Genomic DNA, 8,068 nt, shown 5'->3' with positions numbered 1-8,068 from the left:
CTTCAGAAGACATTTGAAAAAGTGCTACGCCAACAGACTTGTGACTGAACGTAAAGCCCGTGGAATAATAGCAACATCGGTGCGGAACTGGCAGTGTGACAGGAAGTAAAGAGCATATTGGCTCAAAATGGATCTTTCGCAGGCTGGAGGAGGAATATTAATGATGGAGTTCCCCAGGGGCGGGGTTAGAAAACCTGCCCTTTGTGATATATTCCAGACCGAAGTGCAGTGTTATTCAAACCTTTTTTCCGGGGGCCACTTTTACCCACCAGCCGATATTCACGACCCACGCCCACCAACCTTCGGGACCCACGCCCACCGACCTTCGGGACCCACGCCGGCCGACCTTCGGGACCCACACTGACCGACCTTCGGTACCCACGCCCACCGACCTTCGGGACCCACGCCCGCCGACCTTCGGGACCCACGCCGGCCGACCTTCGGGACCCATGCCGGCCGACCTTCGGGACCCACGCCGGCCGACCTTCGCGACCCACGCCGGCCGACCTTCGGGACCCACGCTGGCCGACCTTCGGGACCCACGCCCGCCGACCTTCGGGACCCACGCTGGCCGACCTTCGGTACCCACGCCCGCCGACCTTCGGGACCCACGCCCGCCGACCTTCGGGACCCACGCCCGCCGACCTTCGGGACCCACGCCCGCCGACCTTCGGGACCCACGCCGGCCGACCTTCGGTACCCACGCCCACTGACCTTCGCGACCCACGCTGGCCGACCTTCGGGACCCACGCCGGCCGACCTTCGGGATCCACGCCCGCTGACCTTCGCGACCCACGCCAGCCGACCTTCGCGACCCACGCCGGCCGACCTTCGGGACCCACGCTGGCCGACCTTCGCGACCCACGCTGGCCGACCTTTGCGACCCACGCCCGCCGACCTTTGCGACCCACGCCCGCCGACCTTTGCGACCCACGGCCCGCCCCGACCTTCGCGACCCACGCTGGCCGACCTTGCGGACCCATGCCTGACCGACCTTTGCGACCCACGCCGACCGCCCTTCGCGACCCACGCCGACCGACCTTCGCGACCCACGCTGGCCGACCTTCGCGACCCAACCCGGCCGACCTTCGTGACCCACCATTTTCTCTTACCTTTAATGCGAGAGGTGAGCCTGCTTGATCCTCACGATCTCACTCCAATCAGGAGGAGAGGTAAGGCATAGTCAGCATCCAAGTTTCATCAGCAAACGAATCAGCCAGAGAGGACAATTTCTTGAGGAGGAAAGCATGGATTTCGTTCCTCAGTTTGTAAACTCTGAGTGGCTCCCCTGTTGACTGATCATTGCAATAACTCTTCAAGCAGATGAAGTCCACTGTCATGGCACTTTGCTGGGTCAGGCCCCAACGCTCCCGGGCTGCATGCGCACTGATGAGTGGGCACGCATGTGCAGTGCGCTGCATTTTTGTAGCTGGTCGTGGTGCCGTCATTTTCAAAGCCGTCCGTTCGCAGCCGGCATTGTGAAAAGCCGACTACTGCACGTAAATTCCCGCGATCGGGAATGCCGTGACGGACGGCTCCGCGACCCTCCCAACCCCGGCCCACAACCCACCCGGGGGTCGTGACCCCCGATGTGAAAATGTCTGCCTCAGTGTGCAGGGCACAATTTCAAATTTTGCAGCTGGTACGAAACTTGCAAATATTGTGAAGTGTGAGGAGGAGGAGGAAGGGTTGAAATGTAAAACAGGCCGGTGACGTGGGTGGCAGACAAGAGGCAGATTAAATTAAATGGTGAAAAATGTGAAGTGGTTGGTTTTGGTTCACAGAACTCAGAGCAACACAATATAAAATAAAGGGTGCCAATGATAAAGGGGCGCTCACTCGGGAGTGACCTGGGCACTTTGAAGGTGGCAGGGCAGCTTGAGAGCAGTTATTAAAGCAGACAGAATCCTGGACTTTATTAAGTCCAAAGAGAGTACAAAAGAAAATAAGTTATGTAAAACTTATCTAGAACACCCCTTCAGCCCCAACTAGAGTATTGCCTCCAGCGTTGGGCAGGATTGTGTAAGGACCCCTGCTGTTGGTTCCCTTATTTCCCATTTATTTTACTTTGTGGTTATCAGTTTTGATCGATGGACGTTAATGGGCCTTCAAGTCGAGGACAGGAAGTTGCAAAACTGCATACTGACTTCCAGAGGTTCCGCCTCGGAACAGAAAAACTCTGACTTTTCGGCACCCGAGAGATTTGGTTCGATTGGCTGGCTGGCGGCTAATGAATTGGCCAAAGGCTGTGTTCTGCCCGGCGACAGGCGGTGATTGAGCCGCACCCAACGGAGGAAGCAGGAAGTGAGAGTCGGATCGTGGATACTGAGAGGAGCAGCTGTGAGCGTCTGTCTCTCTCTCTAGATATTCCGCCCATCTGCTGTTATTTGGAACCTGCACAGAAGGTTTTGAGACCTGGATGAATCTGCCAGCTGGCAGGGGCACTGCCAGGGTGCCCGCCGTGGTGTTGGGCGTTGGGGGGATGCAGGGACGACCCGGGGGGGGGGGCTCCCATGTTGTGTTTCGGCTTGACGGGAGGTCGGGGATTTCTTTTGTGGGCCTCGGAGATCAGGACGTCCCAATGGTGTCCGACCTCTCACTCTGACAGGGAGTTCCGGTGAGTGAAGCTCCCATTGTAAATAGCGGGGCTCTGTGTCGTCTCGGCCCTGCGTTCCTCGTTTAGGCCCCTTGTTCAAAGCCAGTCGTGTGGAAGAGCCACGTGTTTCTCGGCCCTGGGAAAGGCGGGAAACACATGACTAAAGGCGCTCACTCGGGAACTTCGTGCCCTTTGGGTATTTTCTCAGAATTCTTTGTCCATTTCAATTATTTTGCGACTCCAGGACGAGTGGGGCTGGAATTGACCGCCCACTAGCCCAGGGCATCGTAACAACGTGAAGGAATTACAGAGAGTGCAGAGAAGATTCATGAGAGCGGTTCTGGGGACAAGGAATTCCAATTGCATTGGTGGACGGGAGAAGTTGGCTCTGTCATCCTGGAAGAGGAGAAGGTCGGGAGGAGATTTAAGAGAGGGGGCAGGGTAGGGAGGAAGAAAATATTGCCAAATAATTAATGAAAGAAGCAACAGGGACATGAGGAGGAGCCTTTTCACACAGCGAGGGTACTGCCTGAGAGTGTGGGCAGAGGCATGTTCAAACGGACAGTTCCAAAGGGAATTGGAGTAATATCGGGACAGTAACGGTTCACAAGGCTACGGCTAAAGGCAGAGGAGAAACAGGCGAGTTGCTCCTTCAGAGGGCCAGCACAGGTACCATCAGCCCAACCTCCTCCTCCTATCCTTCACTCATTCTATGGGGGGATTCTCCACTCGCGTTGCTCTCACTCCACATCCCGCTATTCCTGGAAATTGGCCGGAGGACCTCGAAACGGGATTGGTGGCAGGCGCCGATCAGATCCCAATGTTCCCGGCCCGCCGCACCTGACACAATCTGGGCAGATTGACATCAGTATTTAAATATGCTCAGACCGTTCAAAGCTGGAGTCTCCCCATTCCCAGGATTCTCCCCCCCCTCTCCCCTCCCTCGACACCGGCAGGAACGGCGACTGATCTCCATCACCGGAGACCAGACAAGACAGCCGCCCCTGGGGGCCATTGGAGCTGCTGGGGTGGTCAGGGACATGGCAGAGCAGTGCCCTCTTGCACTCTGGCTGTGCCCCCCCCCCCCCCCCCCCCCCCCCCCCCCCCCCACCCCCCCCCACACACACACACTTACCAGCCCATCAGCAGCTGGGTGACAACTTTAAGTGGACATTCATTGCCCACTGAAGGGCCTCAGTAGACGTGGGCAGGGTGGCCATCCATGTGCCTCTCTGTCATGGACTTAATAGGGATGGAGGTGGCCTATTACCCTCCTGCTGGATTAAACACCCCCTCAGCACAAAATCTACCATGGGACAGGGTCCAAGATTCCCCACTATGGTTCGAACGTTAACATGCCTGGGTGGCCAGGCTCAGGGGGATCAGAAAGAATAAGGCCTTTTCATTGAGCTGGAGCTCGGAACAGTATAAACCCCATGGGCCAAACGGACTTTCCCACTGTCCCTTCACTGCGCCATGTTCACAGTTTAATCCTGCTCCTTTCTCTTCTGTTCTTCTGATAATGAAACTGTGAGTAAACAAGCTAAACGCACAAACATTTTATTAATCATCAGTTTATATCAGTCCAGGTATTTGAACCTCTCTCTCTGTATCGGTGATGGTCCGGATGTTCCACCAGCCCAATGGGGTTCCTGTGAAGTAGAGGGAGGAATGGGTTAATGCCGATACTCACTCACAGGGAGGGTGGCTCCTTGCTGCTATCAATGTTTCTGTGGATGAACGATAATGTAGTAAATAGTTAACAGTATTAAATATTCACAGAGTTAACATTCATTGACAACGCAGACTGTGAAGAGTACACTGTATTCAGTGACATCACAGACTGTGAAGAGTACACTGTATTCAGTGACATCACAGACTGTGAAGAGTACACTGTATTCAGTGACATCGCAGACTGTGAAGAGTACACTGTATTCAGTGACATCACAGACTGTGAAGTGTACACTGTATTCAGTGTTTCCAAAGTTCAAACTCTTTCAAACTTCATCATCTGGTAGCCCCAGCAACATATTCCCCTGTGTTTATACACACACACACGCGTGCACGCACACGCACAGCACACGTGCATGCACACACACACTCATAAACATGCACGCAAACACACACACACACACGTGCACGCACACGCACACACTCATAAACATGCACACACACACACACACATGCACATACACACACATGTGCATGCACACATACACTCAAACATGCACACACACATACGTTTACGCACACGCACACACACACACGTGCACGCACACACACTCATAAACATGCACACGTGCACGCACACACACTCATAAACATGCACACACGCGCACACACATGCACGCATACACGTGCACGCACTCATAAACATGCACACGTGCACACACACGCACACATACGTGCACGCACACACTCAAACATGCACATGTGCACGCACACACACATGCACGCACACACATGCATGCACACACACTCATAAACATGCACACGTGCAAGCACACACGTGCACACACACACACTCATAAACGTGCACACATGCACGCACACACACACGTGCATGCACACACACATGTGCACACGCACACACACACTCATAAACATGCGCACGTGCACACACACACACATGCACACATACGTGCCCGCACACTCAAACATGCACATGTGCACGCACAAGCACACGTGCATGTACACACACACTCAAACATGCACACACACACGTGCACGCACACGCACACACTCATAAACATGCACACATGCACGCACACACACACATACACACACACATGTGCATGCACACATACACTCAAACATGCACACACACATACGTTTACGCACACGCACACGTGCATGCGCACACACTCATAAACATGCACACGTGCACGCACACTCATAAACATGCACACACGCACACACACATGCACGCACACACGTGCACACACTCATAAACATGCACACGTGCTCACACACACACGCACACATACGTGCACGCACACACTCAAACATGAACATGTGCACGCACACACACACATGCACGCACATACACATGCATGCACACACACTCAAACATGCACACGTGCAAGCACACACGTGCACACACACACTCATAAACGTGCACACGTGCATGCACACACACACACACACACGTGCACGCACATGTGCACACGCACACACACACTCATAAACATGCACATGTGCACACACACACATACGTGCACGCACACTCAAACATGCACATGTGCACGCACAAGCACACGTGCATGTACACACACACTCAAACATGCACACACACACACGTGCACGCACACGCACACACTCATAAACATGCACACGTGCACGCACACACACACATACACACACACACACATGTGCATGCACACATACACTCAAACATGCACACACACATACGTTTACGCACACGCACACACACACACGTGCACGCGCACACACTCATAAACATGCACACGTGCACGCACACACACTCATAAACATGCACACACGCACACACACATGCACGCACACACGTGAACGCACTCATAAACATGCACACGTGCACACACACACACGCACACATACGTGCACGCACACACACTCAAGCATGCACATGTGCACGCACACACACACATGCATGCACACACACTCATAAACATGCACACGTGCAAGCACACACGTGCACACACACACTCATAAACGTGCACACGTGCATGCACACACACACACGTGCACGCACACACACGTGCACACGCACACACACACTCATAAACATGCACACGTGCACACACACATGCACACATACGTGCACGCACACTCAAACATGCACATGTGCACGCACAAGCACACGTGCATGTACACACACACTCAAACATGCACACACACAAGTGCACGCACACGCACACACTCATATGCACACACACACACATGTGCATGCACATACATTCAAACATGCACACACACACATACGTTTACGCACGCGCACACACTCATAAACATGCACACGTGCACGCACACACACTCATAAACATGCACACACGCACACACACATGCACGCACACATGTGCACGCACACACTCAAACGTGCACATGTGCACGCACACACACACATGTGCACACACACTCATAAACATGCACATGTGCACACACACACGCACACATACGTGCACGCAGACACTCAAACATGCACATGTGCACACACGCACACATGCGCGCACACACACATGCATGCACACACTCATAAACATGCGCACGTGCAAGCACACAAGTGCACACACACATTCATAAACGTGCACACATGCACGCACACACACTCATAAACATGCACACATGCACACACACACATGCACACATACGTGCACGCACACTCAAACATGCACATGTGCACGCACAAGCACACGTGCATGTACACACACACTCAAACATGCACACGTGCACTCACGCACATACACACTCATAAACATGCTCATGTGCACACACACACGCGCACGTGCACGCACACTCAAACATGCACACATGCACGTACACACACGCGCATGCACATGCACACACACACACTCATAAACATGCACATGTGCACGCACAAGCACACGTGCATGTACACACACTCAAACATGAACACGTGCACTCACGCACACACACTCAAACATGCACACGTGCATGCACACACACAGACGCACGCACACACTCAAACATGCACATGTGCACGCACACGCACACACGTACACACACACACTCAGAAACATGCACACGTCCACACACATACGCGCACACAGACACGCGCACACACACGTGCATGCACACATACACGTGCACACACACTTATAAACATGCACACGTACACGCACACATGTGTAGGCACACTCAAACATGCACACGAGCACGCACGCGCACACACACACATGTGCACGCACACACGTGCACATGCACACACACACATGCACGCACAGACATAAACATGCACACGTGCACGCATATGCAGACACATGAACACACACACTCAGAAACATGCACACGTGCACACACAGACGCGCACAGACATGCGCACACACACGTGCATGCACACACACGTGCACACACTTATAAATATGCACACATGCACACGCACACACACGTACACACACACGTGTACGCACACTCAAACATGCACACGTGCGACTCATAAACACGCACACGTGCACACACACATATGCACACATACGCGCACGTACACACACTCATAAACATGCACATGTGCACGCACACATGCACACACACACGTGCACGCACACACACTCATAAACATACACATGTGCATGCACATGCACACACACATACATGTGCACACACACACTCATAAACATGCACATGTGCACACACACGCACACATGTGCACGCACACTCAAACATGCACACATCCACCCACACACGCACACACACACGCGCATGCACACACACACACACATGCATGCACAAACACTCCTAAACATGCACATGTGC

At 53.5% G+C, this 8,068-nt stretch overlaps 1 protein-coding gene across 3 annotated transcripts in view; it reads right to left on the bottom strand.

Annotated features, from left to right (window-relative positions):
- Positions 1-4,140: 4,140 nt before the first annotated feature.
- LOC119961352 overlaps positions 4,141-8,068 on the bottom strand; it is a 31,804-nt gene continuing 27,876 nt past the window's right edge. For 2 of the 3 annotated variants that reach the window (XM_038788741.1, XM_038788743.1), the window contains one exon: positions 4,141-4,326. The gene's annotated coding sequence lies outside the window, so the exon portion shown is untranslated. The remainder of the gene's footprint in view (positions 4,327-8,068) is intronic. The other variant, XM_038788742.1, reaches the window with a different exon arrangement.

This window comes from Scyliorhinus canicula, unplaced genomic scaffold (assembly GCF_902713615.1).
Source record: "Scyliorhinus canicula unplaced genomic scaffold, sScyCan1.1, whole genome shotgun sequence".
Taxonomy (NCBI): domain Eukaryota; kingdom Metazoa; phylum Chordata; class Chondrichthyes; order Carcharhiniformes; family Scyliorhinidae; genus Scyliorhinus; species Scyliorhinus canicula.
Note: the sequence above shows the minus strand (reverse complement) of the source record. Positions and strands in the feature narration are given on the sequence as shown.